The 16329-nt window shown below is 37.4% G+C and overlaps 1 protein-coding gene and 1 long non-coding RNA gene across 7 annotated transcripts in view; one reads left to right on the top strand and one right to left on the bottom strand.

The window, feature by feature from the left end:
• LOC141378199 (uncharacterized) overlaps positions 1-7049 on the bottom strand; it is a 58089-nt gene extending 51040 nt beyond the window's left edge. Inside the window, exon 1 of one of the 2 annotated variants that reach the window (XR_012392079.1) lies at positions 6854-7049. This is a non-coding gene — a long non-coding RNA (uncharacterized lncRNA). The remainder of the gene's footprint in view (positions 1-6853) is intronic. The other variant, XR_012392080.1, reaches the window with a different exon arrangement.
• The window catches only part of erfl1 (Ets2 repressor factor like 1), a 66114-nt gene continuing 56731 nt past the window's right edge, over positions 6947-16329 (top strand). For 2 of the 5 annotated variants that reach the window (XM_068214139.2, XM_073926047.1), the window contains exons 1-2: positions 6947-7056; positions 7249-7340. The gene's annotated coding sequence lies outside the window, so the exon portion shown is untranslated. Of the gene's footprint in view, positions 7341-13421; positions 13773-16329 lie in introns of those variants that run through there. The other 3 variants (XM_009292354.5, XM_068214138.2, XM_073926046.1) reach the window with 3 other exon arrangements.

Here is a 16329-nt window from a genome sequence, read left to right as displayed (position 1 = left end):
AGGGAAACCTTTACACACAGACATCAATTAGCCTATAAATAATTAATTTCATTTGTTAAGCGCAAATATTTCTTTCAAAACTATTTCTAAATTCAGTTCTAATTTCCAGCAAACGAATAAATTAGCAATAATAACGAAGTGTGTTTAATCCTAAAGTTAAATCCTAAAACACATGCTGTGCCCCATATGGTCTAAAACATGCAGGTGGGCAAATCTAAGCTTGTTTTTAATAAAACAAATATAAATATGGATATAATAGATAATACTGCTAATAATAATAACATTATACAAAAGCAAATTGTTATGAATGAACTGAAAAAGCCTCCCGAGATGAAGAAGGCGGAAAAGCAGTGGTTTTTCATATTTATGTAGGCTGGAAAATAATTTTTTGTAATATTTTAATCCTTTATTTTTATATCCTATATATATTCCTATTATCCTTAGTATTGAAATCTTTTTCATATGTAAAGATATTTGCATATTGCTCTACATCTTGTGCGTATTAAGCAGTGTGTAAGCGAGGCGCAACTCTGCACTGGACTTTAGACCGGGTTTGTTTTGGTCTAATGAAAAATCAATTATAGTTTCTCAAAATAGCAACGCGCCAGCAATGTGCCTCAGAACGGCCTTCCTTTTTAGACCAGAATGCCTATGGGCGCACATATGAGCGCAAATGCATTTGCTATTTAAACAGCGTGGCGCAACGCCTCAAAACGACTCTTGCGCCAAGCTGAAACTAGCAAACAACTATTGCGTCGCGCCTTGCGGCACATTGCGCCGGGTGTGTGATAGGGCCCACAGTGACCTCTGGTGAATTCACGAAAACCAAGACTGCAAAAAAAACATTCCTCCTGGGATGTATTTAGCGCTCTCTAGAAATGTATATAGCAGTATGTTTTCAGAAAGAGCCTGGGTTGGTTTATCCTCAAAAAGTCAGTTTAAGTACTTCTGTTTAATTCCAATTAAAGGATAGATCAGTGATTTCTAATTCTGAAAAGAATCAATTCCCAGTGTGAATCTAGCTGATCTGTTATGTTTTTAAGAAAAAGAAAAAATCAAAAACCTTACACAATCTCCAAACAATCTGGTGTACCAATTTTGTTTTGTCAGTCGTGACATGAAAAAGCTCTCAGTGGTTTTTAATGCTATTACAACATTCAGTTTCCCTTCAGATGGCACAATAGCAGATTTACCGTTCAGTCCTTCAGTAACAGCTCAGTTTTGGTGGTTCAACTTTTAGTCTAGGCTTTTTTTGCCTCTCATTTCTGTCAGTGACCGAGCATATTTGAGTGGATGCTGTCTGAAAGCACATAAATAATGTTTTATCGAATTTAGAAAGTAGGGTAGAGCAGATATGGCGCTACATGCCTCAGGGTGTTTATCATATCGATATACTGTGGTATAATGCTTAAAAATAAGCTCTGATGTTTTTCTTAAACAACAAGGAAACAGTCACTGATCAGAGGTGCGGGTCATCACAGCTGTCAGTCACACAGCAGTCAGGTTTGTCATTTTAGTCTATTCTGGTCTCCACAATCCTCTTTACACAAACACACACACACACACACACACACACAAACACACACACACACACACACACACACAATGGCATATATATGCACTCTTCTCTCTCACACACACACAGTGCTAAGTGGTGTGTGTTTACAGCTTGTTCATTTCCACTCTGCAACTGTTGGCTAAGGGAGTAGGGGCGAGAGAGGGAGAGAAAAAGAGGGTGATCGGAAGAGAGAGGGAGGGCTGGCGGGCAGTGTTTTTGTCCTGAAGAGAAATAGCCCTCTAGCTTGTAATTGGAGGCAGAGAAAGAGAGAAAGAAGAGGGAGGGAGCGACAGCAGAAATTGCTTGGCTGGGGCTGTGTGGGATGATAGTGTTTTTGACAGGTAAATAAGGCTGTGATTGTCGACAGTTACACTGCACCTTTCTGACCCCCACACACACTGGCCTCCTCCATCTATATTTCACTCTGACACGCGTGCTGACTGCCCCTCTCTCCTTCTCTCTGTCCCCCTCTATTCTTTTCTGTCTTTTAATCCCTCAATCCTCTCTCTAGTTCTTCCTTTTCTTATATTATTTTTTATGGTTCCTTAGATGTAAACCTCATGATGCAACACATGCATACTCTCACCTTACATTTGGAAAAACTTACTTGAACATGGTCACATGGTGTGCAGAATGGTTTTTTTCACAGCTCTGGTATTTGTATTATGAATGACTGATGAATGGTTGGATAAATGGACAAGACAGACAGATATATGGAAGGAAAACACAGGTGTAAACAGATGGAAGAATGGCTGGACGGAATGGAGTATTGTTGGACGGATGGACACATATAGACGGATGGTTGAAAAAGAAAGATAGATAGATAGATAGATAGATAGATAGATAGATAGATAGATAGATAGATAGATAGATAGATAGATAGATAGATAGATAGATAGATAGATAGATAGATAGATAGATAGATAGATAGATAGAAAGATAGATAGATAGAAAAAGACATGGGAAAATGGTTGGATGAATTGAAAAAAGGATTGAAAGAATAGTTGGACAGATGGAAAAAATTTATAGAAAAGACTGATGGATGAATAGTTTGGATGTATAGACAAATGTGATTAGATTGATAATAAATGGAGGAAAGATACAGATGGATTGAAGAATGGTTGGATGAATGAAAGAATGGCTTACAGATAGATAAGTATAGACAGACAGACAGACAGACAGACAGACAGACAGACAGAAAAAGACATGGAAAATGGTTGGTTTAATTGAAGAAAGGATTGAAAGAATAGTTGGAAAGATGGAAAAAATTATAGAAATGGATGAATAGACAAATATGACTAGACTGATGATAAATGGAGGGAAGAAACAGACGGATTGAAGGATGGTTGGATGGATTAAAAAATGACGGACAGATAGACAGAGATAGGTATAGAACAGGGGTCACCAGTCTCTGTCCTGGAGGGACGGTGTCCCTGCAGGGTCTAGCTTCAACTTGCTTCAACACACCTGCCTGGATGTTTCAAGTATACCTGGTAAGACCTTGATTAGGGTTGGAGCTGGTATAGATAGACAGACAGATAGATAGACAGATAGATAGACAGACAGATAGATAGACAGACAGATAGATAGACAGATAGATAGACAGACAGATAGATAGACAGATAGATAGACAGACAGATAGATAGATAGATAGATAGATAGATAGATAGATAGATAGATAGATAGATAGATAGATAGATAGATAGATAGATAGATAGATAGATAGATAGATAGATAGATAGATGGAAGAATAGTTGGATGGATGGACAAAAACTTTATAAAAAAGACAGGTGGATGGATGAAAGGTTGGATGAATAGACAACTATGAGTAGATAGAAAAAGACAGAAGCATGGAGAAATGGTTGGACGAATTGAAGAAAGGATTGGAAGAATAGTTAGACAGATGGACAAAAATAGATAGAAAAGACAGAAGGATGGATGAATATTTTGGATAGATGGACAAGTATGAGAAGATTGATGGACATAAACGGAGGGAAAATACAAACCGATTGAAGAATGGTTGGACAGAATTAAGAATGGATGAAAGAATAGATGGATGGATGGACAAGAAATACATAGAAAAGACAGACGGAATAATGGTTGGGTAGATGGACAAATACGAGTATTTAGATGGACAGCAAAGAGAGAAAACAGAAAAATGGAAGAATAGTTGGGTAGACAGACAGACAAACAGACAGACAGAGATATAGATATATAGATGGATGGATGGATGGATGGATGGGTGGGTGGGTGGGTAAATGGAGGGAGGGAAAAGACAGATGGAAGTATCCCTAGATGAATTGAAGAATGCATAGAAGATTAGTTGGACAGATAGACAAAATAGACAAGACAAATGGATGAATGGTTGTACTGATAGACAAATAGCCTACGATGGAGGGAAAAGAGACGGATACATGGTTAGACAGACAGACAGAAAGATAGATAGATAGATAGATAGATAGATAGATAGATAGATAGATAGATAGATAGATAGATAGATAGATAGATAGATAGATAGATGGAAAAGACAAATGGGAAAAGACAAATGAATGGAAGAATATTTGGACAGAAAGAAAGAAAGAAAGAAAGAAAGAAAGAAAGAAAGAAAGAAAGAAAGAAAGAATGGTTTTCTCTCCTTTGCCACCCCGGTATCTCTTCTTCCTCTTTTCCCTTCTTCCATCCTTTCCCATCCTCTTTTATCAAGTCAACAACCGTCTCTCCCCCTCCCGCTCTGTTCTGCCCTTGCCTCCCTCCCTCTCTCTCTCTACCTCTCTCACTTCAATCTCAAGTGTTTTCAATTTTATTCTAGAGTGGAATTAACTACCCCCGATGTCAAATTGCCGACGAAATCGATAATAATATCTTTACAAAAGAGGATATTCCAGTCTCTCGCGTCGGCTTTTGAAAAATGGAAAATTTAGCCGAGATTGATTCATTAGTTGACACGTTATAGGACGGTATAAGTATTGATCGCGGCCTGTCATGTCCCATCTCGGCTAATCGAAGCTGAGGCGCTCTGTCGATGGGCGCATTTTTCATAATTCCAACGCCGGGGAGAGAGACTAGCCGACGGAGGCGACTGCAAGGCACTGAGAAAAGGAGAGAGTGTATGGGGCGAAGGGGGGCAAAAAGAAAGATAGACGGAGGAGAGATGGCTGTGGGGAAATAGGTAGGGGGCAAAGAGGGGAAGAGCGAGAAATAGAGTGAAAAAGAGGTATGGGGTAAAAGGGTGAAAAAAACTACAACCGCGTAACGGGCTTTTTTCAGCGTTTACGGAAACTGACAGGGTGAGCTGGGGGTGTTTAGGGGGAAAGGGTATGTTAATAGTGCAGGTATTGGGGCGTACATAATTAATGCATTACTAATTAAATACAAAACGACGAGAAAACGAGATGGGATGAGAACACGACAGGAAGGAGATTGACGGGCACTCGGGCACCGCTCGCGAAGAATGGGGTTTAATAGCTGGAGTTGAGGCTTGGAGGTGTGAAAATGGTAAGATCGGATGAGAAGCCTGAGCGAACGGTGGGGGGGAAATAAATAGAAATCGAATGGTTTGAGTTCGGGAAAGAAGTTCTCAGGCGGAAAAAAATATATATATAGAGCGAGTGAAAGGCGATGACGTTGATTGAGAAACTTTTGATAGTTGTTCAGCCTGAAAAGTTGTTTTAAGGGCACTAGTCTAACCTCTTATGTGTCGGCTCTCTCAGATTACCACAGATAGGCCATTTCAACTCCAATCACTGTATAATGCATTTGCTCTTAAGTTGTTTTTTAAGTTATAAAGCACAGCGTGTTTTGTGCGCTAAGACAACGAGGATGCAATCGTGCATTATTTTAAAAACAATCAATTAAGGGTCGATAGGGTCAGTCTTCTATTAAAAAAAAAGTTTTACAGAGGAAATTAAAAGGACATAAAATCGTATATAGTTAAACTGTTAGGCAGCAGTAGTCTAATATTTATTTTCAACCACTACTTCGTTATCAGAAATTATGAAACGTTTTTGTAAGTTAGTTGCCTGTCATAGCATAACATATAAACATGGATATTTAGGATATGCTGATTCAAATACGCAGTTATAAATACATTTTTGATCTTAACTTGCACCTCTCATCACTGCAATATTGTCACGCATCTCAGGTCACAGGTTTTTATGCTTATACCACCAGACTGAGAGGGGAAACCTTTCAATTGATCATGCATGTCCACTCTATCCTATTACAGTCCTCCATTATTCAATTAAGCTTGTGATCTGTGGCCAAACTCTGGACTGGAGCAGATGTTAGATGTGGAATGAACTCCTTCATCAAGAGCAGGCACACTCATTTTTTGGGGGGATATAATGGCAGTCAGATTACACTGTCTTCAAATATTTAGTAAACTGACAGCAGCTTAAAACTCACAATTATTGTAAGATAGATTAATATGAATATTAAACAACTGAAGGAAAAATATAATGAGACGAGTTAGAGTAGAAAGAATGGATTCGGATTACGTTTAAGAATGGGATAGAAAAAGAAGAGTGTAGATGTATGCGGTAGATGGAGAAATAGAGGGAGGGGTGAGCGGGGTCTTGGTACTTGGCAGTCTCTGAGTATCTCAGGTTCTCTCCGGCCGAGGAAAGCGGTCGATATTTAATTGTTATTGCTAGCATGGAACGTACGGAAGCGGTGCCTGTACGAAAATTTCTCATTTATTTGGTATTCTTGTTTTCTCTCTTTCACTCTCTCTCCCCCTCTCCCCCATGTAGAGTGCTGGAGATGTAGGGGGTGGGGGGTATTTAGACATTTATGGTAGAAAGAAAGTGGGTAAAAGCGGAAAAAACACCCTCTTTTTCAACTAGCAAGTTTAGTTTTCTTCCTTAAACGTATTGCAACAGCCTGCACCACGCAAGCAACACGTTCTTTGACTTGAGCTCTCACCCCTTAGACCAGTACTCCTTCACCCCCACCCGTCCAAAGTGAAAAATCCGTCATTTTCCATCAAACGTCGAACCAAATATTATCTACACTCTACTCCGAGAGATCGAAACTTATTTAAGGCGACGGGATTCGCCATGTGTTTTTAAATTTCATTCCTCCGTGTACTTTATTTTCCCCGACTTTGGACAAAATTATAACCCGATCGATCTCCTATCTGCCCACTGTCTACATATATTTTCTGGGGCGGTCTCCGTTTTTGCTCTCTGTCGCCGGTCAATTTTCTGACCCTTTAGCGCGAGACCAGGTGCAGACTAGCAAACGTCCCAAACCTCGATTAGTTTAGCTTTAGGGATTATACCCCAGACTCTTTACCTCCTCCATCCCCCCTTGACCTGTCTTCTTGGTCCTCCCTGACATGTCCCGTCTCTCTTCCTCTGTTCACCGGTGCGCTCCACTTGCCTCATCGTACTTCAGCGTGCGACTCGTCATGTGCAGTTCAGTTTGAGCTCACTCCTTCCGACACATCCTGCACACTTTTGCAGGCGGACTTGCGAGGGACTACTGAAACCTATGGGGTGGGATTCGTTTTGTTTCATTACCAAAGGAAACTCTCCTTTTTTTATTTTCCTTATCAGTTTTGTTTACATTTGTGTGTTGTCTCGTGCTCAGTCGTCGTGCTATTATCTGCATTATTGCAATATGTTGCTTCATTGTGAACCTTAATTCGGAGAGACAAAAACCAACTTAATGCACAAGTTGATTTTCAGTGCTTTCCAGTCGCTGGTGTGGGTTGAAGATATTGCTATCCACGGGACCCCGGAAATCCAAGTGTTAAGTCGATGTGAATGCGCAGCGGCAGGTGAGTAAAGCTCTACTTTTTTGACTGTTTTCAAATGAAAGAATGTTTAGTTTTAGGAAAAAGAACTTGTCCTGAGAGAGCATGGCAGGATGTTTCCACCTTGGGTGTCTGTCAATTCGCCCCCGTTACAGACAGCATTTTAGCTACTTTTCAAGACAATGTTTAGAAAAACGTGTCACATTACGCAGTGGTGTTTGATAGCTTCGGGGTGCGTAACGGCGCTATGGGAGCGGGTGAGAAAGGAAGGGGAATTGAAAGGTGGTGCGCGGTACACCTGTACTCGAGACATGATTCCTTTAATGGTGAAGACTCCTTCTGCTTACTGGTCGATGACATGCTTTGTTTTAAAGTTTTGAGTTTGTGCTGGACTTGTCTTAATTCAAGATTAATTCAAAACATATATTATAGCTGTTCTACTCCACAAACAAGATACATGTGGTATTCAGCACATAAAGTTATGTTTTTTGTGCAAAATATGTTGAGCTATTAGCAGATTAGCTTCAAACAACACTTTTTTGGTGCATGCCCACAATGATATTTTAAACATTTTTCAATTACTTGGATCACTAGTTCTTGTAATCTGGCCTCAAATAAACATCTTTAGTGTGTCTATACTATATATTTGTTTCTCAATTCTGAATGTATATGACTGTTAATAGGCATCTCTTAAGAAGCAGAATATTAAAAAAGCACTTACTTGTTACTTCTTGTGTGAACCTATGTGGGGTGCTTGTAGCTCTTGTAGGCATGATGGGAAATGTAGTTTAACTTCTCTTTAAGTTTAGCTCAGACACACAAGCTTGTCTGGTAAGCTTGTAAGCCACAATTTATGGTGGGTATAATAGACTCATTACTGCTCCAGTGAGGATAAAACTCTCGTAATGCTTTACTTGAATATGGCCTTCTCCCCCATTCATTGCAGTGATGACAGCACACTGCTCTACAGTCAATGACCACATCATTTCTCATTCCCTTTATGGCTCTGAGACATTTATGGGATTCCAGAGGGTTTAAGTAAGAGTTAGTGAAAAACAGGACGCTGCTTTTATTCAGCTGGGTGCTATAAGTAATGTCTGTTCAGTGGATTTAAAACTCTATTGGTCTGATTTGGCTAGTTTAGTTGATTTGATGACTGATTACACATTTTACTAATACTGAAGGATTCTCCTCATACTGTTATCAGGTTTAAAATTAGGAAAGGTTTATGTATATATATATATTACATTAAGATTTAAGAGGACCAAAACACATATAAAAAAACTTTATTTCAATGTTAAAGTTCAAAGTAATAGCACAACACTCATTGCAATCCTCCTGCTTTCCTTTACTCCCACTTAACCCCATATTTCACAGCTGAACTAAAGCTAATTTAACCCAAGTTAGCCACACACAGCTCTATCCACTAGAGAAGCATGCCTAATTACCCTCAATTAAATCACTTAGCAAACGAGAAAATTACTTTGATATGAAATAGCGCACACGGAAGCGTGACGAGAACCATGGTGGACTACTGGAATGGACAGAAGCTGTGTTGAGTTAGGAGGTCTTAAAGAGAGAAAAAAAGTATGATTATAGGGGATGTAGTTGTTTTGCTTTGGCATAATACATAAACAGAAATATCAAAAATAATGCAATGCTTGGGAGAGTGGTGTTCTGACATTTAACAATAGTGAAATTGATTTTATTCCTACCAAGACTTTGGTGCAGATTTTATTACCAATCCAAAGATCAACAAAACAGGTAATAGAAGTTAAATTGCAAGGACATTAGCTTTGGGACTGAATTAACTCTAATAATGAATTAACAGGATTCAGTTGTGCATTGACTTTGTATTTATGAGGTAACATTGTTTGTGCAATGTTGCAACAGGCTAATATATTTTCAGAGTTTTGCTGGAGCAGTTCTAGTGACTTCTAGGCCAATGACATACTGTTTTTTATATTAAGATATCTGGTATACGCTATGCAAGTCAACTTCTCAACAAAAAGGATATTGCTTTTTAAAAAATTTTAAACAGGTGGATGATTCTTATCTCAGCTATGTATGTAATGGCATTCAGATATTTTTATTTATAAAACGTGTGGTTTGGGAGCCACATATACTGAATATAAAATAGTTAAATTAATTACATATGGGCAAAATGTTGCCAATGGGTAAATGAAATGTATAAAACTATGATACTTTGCAGATATTCCAGACCAATCTCAAAAGGAAACTGTTACGGTCCCTACTTAAACAAAACTCATGATCCTAAGACAACATAACATAAATAAACAAAGGCCAATGTGCTCTAACTAAATTATAACGTAATCAGCGAAAAAATCCAAAATGACAAGAGATGGGGAGTCCAACAACATAATAGATAACAACCACTCCAAACAACCCCTTTCCAAACATAGGATAACCTAATCATAAATTTGTTACAAACTGTGGTGGTGTAGAGAAATAAGGGAAAGCAAGAAGTCTGCTTCCTTCTGTTTTAAAAGCCTGACATCATCAAATCAACCTATAGAAAACCAAAAAGGGAAAAAGACAAACAAGATCAATGTAAAGTAATAATCACGAGCAGGGGCGTCATGGTGGCACAGTGGGCAGCACGTTTGCCTCACAGCAAGAAGGTCGCTGGTTCGAGCCTTGGCTGGATCAGTTGGCATTTTTGTGTGGAGTTTGCATGCTCTCCCTCTGTTGGCATGGGTTTCTTGCGGGTGCTCCGGTATCCCCCACAAGTACCACAAAACATGTGGTACAGGTGAATTGGGTTGGCTAAATTGTCCCTTGTGAATTGGTGTGAATGGGAGTGTTTTGCGTTATACATATTTTGTTGTACATATTTTATGTATTGTTAGGAATGTGTCTAATTTGTATGATTTCATGCAGAGGAAAATGTCTGATTTTTAAACCCTACCCTTTATTGGGAAATGAGTAAAAGATTTATGAATGAGATTATACAAATTATACAAATTAAAAAAGTGTTCTGTCTGTAGACAAGATCTTAATACACATTACACTTGAGTGTCATTGCAGTTCAGAATTATTATGTAAATTAGAAAATGCTAGAATTTGTTTGCATCTTTTCATCATCTATATTTACAAAAAAATGCTTACAATTTACACATCCATTCTTATGCTCTTTAATAAGCTCTACCAGGGCTCATTAACAAACCAACAACTTTTATTATCAATGACATTGTTTAATCTAAAATCCTTCATTAGACTTTTGGAGATGGTTTAGTGGTGATGGTAAACAAATGTGAGGTATTGACTTCAGACTCTTCACACCATAATGCTTTTTGAACTAATCTTTGCTGTTTAGGCTGTTGCTGTTTTACCAGCATTAGAGCATCCATCGGTAACAATTGTTATAATCACCACCAGCCTAATACTTTCATATCGCTTATAAACGTCCAGTTTACCTCACGCTCTGTTGCTGGAGAATGAGGCAGCCCAGAAAAGGCAATGCAGTTAGAGATAATTGTAAACAGTAGTAGTAATAACACCAGGCCCAACAGTGATAACAATTAGATTTGATTTCATTTGAGGATGCCTCCACAGCTGCTACCCCTGCCCCCCATAGTCCTCCAACCCCTCGAATGGACCACTCTGAACCCCAGCACCTAACAACAACCCCACCCCCAACCCATGGGGCCCGTCTCCCCCTCAGATTAAAGTGGGTGTGTTAATTCGGTGGTGTAGCGATCGAAGAGCTCTGGCAACAATGGGAAATGGGCTATTGATCAGACCTGCTCAGATTAAGACTGGGGACTGGAGCTCTTTCTTGCTCTCTTTCCCTCTCCTTTTCTATTCGGTTTCCCATCCTTCTCTTCAGTTCTCTTACAGCTCATCTGTTCTTCCTTTTTCTGTCCTTTTATTTCTCTCTCTTTCTATTTGTTGTTACTTGTTCTAGCCATTTGCGTCTAAAGATGTCCACAGGCTTTTCTTTGACTGTCTTTTCCTTTTCTCTGTTTGTGCTTCCTATATTTCAGTGGATGCAAAACTACTACAAACAGGCTCTTCTTTTTTCCCCCAAAATTAAAAAAAAATATATATATCATCCATTTATTTATTTAAGTGTCAATCCCAAGAGACGTTAATCGTTCACAAACACACAACAGCAGTACAAGATGTCCTTTGCCAGCATGGTGTGGTTGTGAATCGGATCCACATTGTAAAGTAATAAACCATACAGTAAGGAAGTGGACAGTTAATCCATACGGTGCAAAGTGAGCTTTAAAAATCTCAGCTCTACCTATACGAATAACCTCAATCACTGATAATGGGATAGGTCAGTCTTCCCCCTCCCACCTAATAGATGCACCATCAGTTGTCACCACAGTCACTGACATTAGCACAAACCACGCACCTTGCATTCATAATGCCATCAGAGAGGCCTGTAATATGCAGCATATTAGGGTCTATTACATCTGTCTCAGGTCGTATATGCACATCCTCTTATTAAACATTTGGTAGTTGTGACTTTATCTTAGCTGTTTTTTAACAAGTGTGTTTGTTATCTGAAAATCATGTCACTTGTGTGCATGTTAATGTGATTGAGGGGGACAAAAATTATATATAGTTGAAGTCAGAATTGTTAGCCCCCTCTTGAATATTTTCCAAATGATGGTTAACAGAGCAAAGAAGTGTTCACACTTCACAGTATGTCTGATAATATTTTTCTTCTGAAAAAGTCTTATTTGTTTTATTTAGGCTAGAATAAAAGCAGTTTTTTAAACAATTTTAAGGTCGAAATTATTAGCCCCTGTAGGCTTTATATTTTCTTGATATTCTACAAAACAAACAATCATTATACAATAACTTGCATAATTACCCTAACCTGCCTAGTTAACCTAATTAACCTAGTTAAGCCTTTAAATGTCACTTTAGGCTGTATAGAAGCGTCTTTGCGAAAAATATCTAGTCAAATATTATTTACTGTCGTCATGGCAAAGATAAAATAAATCAGTTTTTAGAAATGAGTTATTAAAACTATTATGTTTAGAAATATGTTGAAAAAAACTGCTCTCTATTAAACAGAAACTGTGAAAAAAACAAACATGTGGTATAATAATTCAGGGGGGCTAATAATAATAATAATAATAATAATAATAATAATTCTTATATATATATATATATATATATATATATATATATATATATATATATATATATATATATATATATATATATATATATATATATATATATAAGAATTTTTATAATAAAAGTTATAATAATATAATATAATGATATTTTTGGCCATTATAACAATTTTTATATAAGCAAAACTTATTTCTGACCTCCTATCGTTGATTCCCATAAGAACAGATTCGTGACCCTAGTATTTGTGTTCACTAGGGGGCGATAAAGAGGTACATGCTAGTATTATTGTGTGCAAGTCAGTTCATTATTTTTGAGACTGTGTAATTGGCAGAACGTTTTAAATTTTCACCACTCAATCTGTCTTTCTCATTTCATTCTCTTTTATGCATCCCCTCTTAGTCTCATCATATGCCTTATTCCACACCCCAGTGGGTTCCATAGGTTTACCTAATGGATTATTACGTAGTGGATCAATTAAGTTATTTAAGTTTGTTAAGTGCAGTCAATGACTTGGAAAACGCCGTGCAGAGTTGGAGTGATGTTTTTCCCCTGTTAGTAATCCAGATTGAGTGTAGATTGACTCTTGTTTGAAGTTGAAGTTTTGTTTTTTTAACAATGTGACAGTTGTGGTCTTATGTGCACCGCCAGGATATGGCTCACGAAACGTCACTTGAGGAAGTTTGATGATATGATACAATAATATACATTATTTTGTTGTTTTACGAGCAAAATAAAATTACGGTTGTAAGTGTGGTTTTAAGAAGAGTGTGCTGACTGAAAGAAGTGGCTATTTTGGATTGAGTGGGTGAATGTGAAGCTATATAGGATTTCCTGGAAAGAAATTAAGTTCAAAAGCGAAATGGACACTGTCTGGAGAAAAGCAAAAGGCTAGTTGTGTATGCTTGAATTTTAAAACAAGAGTAATGGGGATTTTCTGCGAAAAGAATGAGAGGGAGAGAAGAAGGGAGGGAGGGAGGGAGGACAACACACACACACACACACACGCACTTCATATACGAGACAGAGGAGCGGAAACGGGTCGAATCCTACTTCAAATTCTCTTTCCTCTCGGCTTGTCGACCGGGGAAAACAAACCGACCCGAGGCACAGCGAATGGGGATTTACTAATTAACTACTTACCGAGAGATGCACACCTCCTCAGCGCCCTCCCTCCCTCTCATTCAGTTCCCTCGGTCGTGGTTATTAGTGTAGAGGTGCTTCCACGGTTCCCGGCTCCGCGCGCCCCCGGATCACACACCAGGAGAGTGAAAGCGCACACGGGTTAGATAGTTTCTACTTGTGGACGGCTGGAGATCACGATCAAAAAAGACTGAGGTATGTCATCCGCACTGTGTTGTAGATACATTTAAGATGATAAGATTTCACAAAGTCTACATTTTTAAACTTTTGTCGCTTTCGCAAATTCGTAAAGAGGTGCGCTTGAGGTGTTTAAAAACTTTTCATTTATAAGATTTTTTGTTTAAACTTATTTGCGAAATATATCATTTGTATGTATTTAGCTCAAAAGTTTTTGGTAATTCTTAAAAGTTAGCTACTATTAAATGCCATTTTAAAATTATGAATGTAAAATAGGCTACTAATTTATTGTTATATTGTACAAACATATTGTAAATGTATAAATATTGGAGTTTTTTGGGTAATTTTGAAAAGAGCTGACGTCCGAGTGCACACTGGCAGTTCGGTGCGCCGCGCGGACCGTGCCAAGTCGGATTAGCTGTTAAGTGTCTCTATTTGTTAACGCTGTTCGTTGAGCCCTCACCTACACGCCACACTATCAATCAGTCAATTAAACAGTCACTCTCACGGCAACTAGAGACGTTTAATGTGGACTAAGCGCCGGGCGTGTGTGTGTGTGTGTGTGTGTGTGTGTGTGTGTGTGTGTGTGTGTGTGTGTGTGTATCCCTTCGATCCGGCAAATGACCAAGCTCAATTTACTCTCACAAGTGCATAACGTGAGCTGCTCCATTCATTTATCCTTGTCATGTTAGCCACTGGTCTAATCCAAGCGAAAGGTTAAAATTTACTTTCTTTCCATATAAATCAGGAAAGCCTACAGCTTGGCTATCTGGTTTATTTCTTGATTTTTGAAAAATGTTGGATTGTAGACATTTAGAATAGAACGTGAATTATAGAGTGCATATATATATATATATATATATATATATATATATATATATATATATATATATATATATATATATATATATATATAGTAAAGCATTAGTAAAGCATCATGACGTTTGATTGTAATATCTTTTTAGTTTGTGTCAATAATTTTAACAGGTTTAATATTTAACGCTGTGACCTAAAACTTTTTGCTTTTCACTTGCGCAACTAACTAAGCACATGCAGTGTTAATACTGTTTTTGTTGGAAACCTTTCAGGCGTCCTGCTCAATATGTTTATGATACATCGTTGAAAGTTCTTCTATGCTGAGCCTATATTTGATCCATATTTCGGTTAGTTCGTTTTATAAAAAAAAAATGTTGCATCAAAATGTCTACCACGGGCGATCTTTGATGCATATCCATGTTAGCACAAAGTATATATCTCATCAATTATTACTTACCCAGTGTTTTTGATAAGTGTTTATAAATCAATAAACAGATATTTTGCTTTAATCATTTCAGAAGTACTCATCTATCCATGGATTTTTTTTAAATCAGCGAAGTATTTTGTTTGGATTTGTTCAATTATTCACAAAATGTGTGCCCGTTATGAAATCTACAAAGTTGTTCTGGCTTTGGTGTTTGCTCTTTTACCTTTGCAGCTCTGCCTCTGCTCATCTCTGAATTTCGTTGCTTGTCTTTTGAAATAGAGTTCCAGCACTTAGCTAAATCTTGAAAATGTTGAAGTCACCTATTAGCGAACTTGTATGAAAAATATGACGCTGTAAAAATGTTTACCAAGGTGGTGGTTAGAAGTATTAGTTGAGCTTTATTTATTATATTTAGTAATATAATAAAAAAGAAGTCATCTTGCTGCCCTCGTTATATCAACTGTTATCACACTGGTGTATATATTAAAATAATGAATAATTTATTAAAAATCAAAGCTATTGTCGATTGTAATAAGTAAGCCCTTTTTTTTTACAGACTTTTGGATGTTGATAATGTCTTATATGTTAGCCTACATTTAATGTTTGCTTAAATTTATTATAACATAATATTGAAGTTGCCTGATGAGGCTTTAATTTTGATAGCCATTTTTATGTGCAATACTGTAAACTATTAATCACTGAACTAATTTTTATGGACTACTATAAATAATAATAGGCTAATAATAATAATAATAATAATAATAATAATAATAATAATAATACCTTTAATAATTCTAATACTAATAATAATAAAAATTATTATTAATCTTGTAATTAAGCTAATATTACAGAAAGAGATATTTGAAAAAAGCAAAGCAAAGACTATTAAATTATGGGTATTGTCTACGGGAATTGTTGTTATTATAGTTATAATAATAATAATAATAATAATAACATTAATAATAATTAATATTATTAGTCATTTCATAAAAATGTCCTTATTTATAATTTTAAGACCGTACCTCCTGTATCAGTCCTATAACATGGCCTGTTGCATCTTCCGAGTTCACTGCATTCTTTACGTGTTTCCACATTATTTGATTTCAATCAAAGTAATTAACCGCAGGATGTCAGTCCACGAATTTGGACAATATCCAGAACATCCATTAATTCAATCACATGCCCGCCCGAGCCGTTCCTCTGCGGCTCCCTCCTGCGTCTATCTTTCTGTCAATATTTGTTGGAAATATTTCCGACATTAAATGGCATTTGGGGATATCTCTCCTCTCCACATCACTCAGTTCCCCCTCCCTCTGCCCCAACACAAGCTTT

The sequence above is a fragment of the Danio rerio genome, chromosome 16 (assembly GCF_049306965.1).
Source record: "Danio rerio strain Tuebingen ecotype United States chromosome 16, GRCz12tu, whole genome shotgun sequence".
NCBI lineage: Eukaryota > Metazoa > Chordata > Actinopteri > Cypriniformes > Danionidae > Danio > Danio rerio.
Note: the sequence above shows the minus strand (reverse complement) of the source record. Positions and strands in the feature narration are given on the sequence as shown.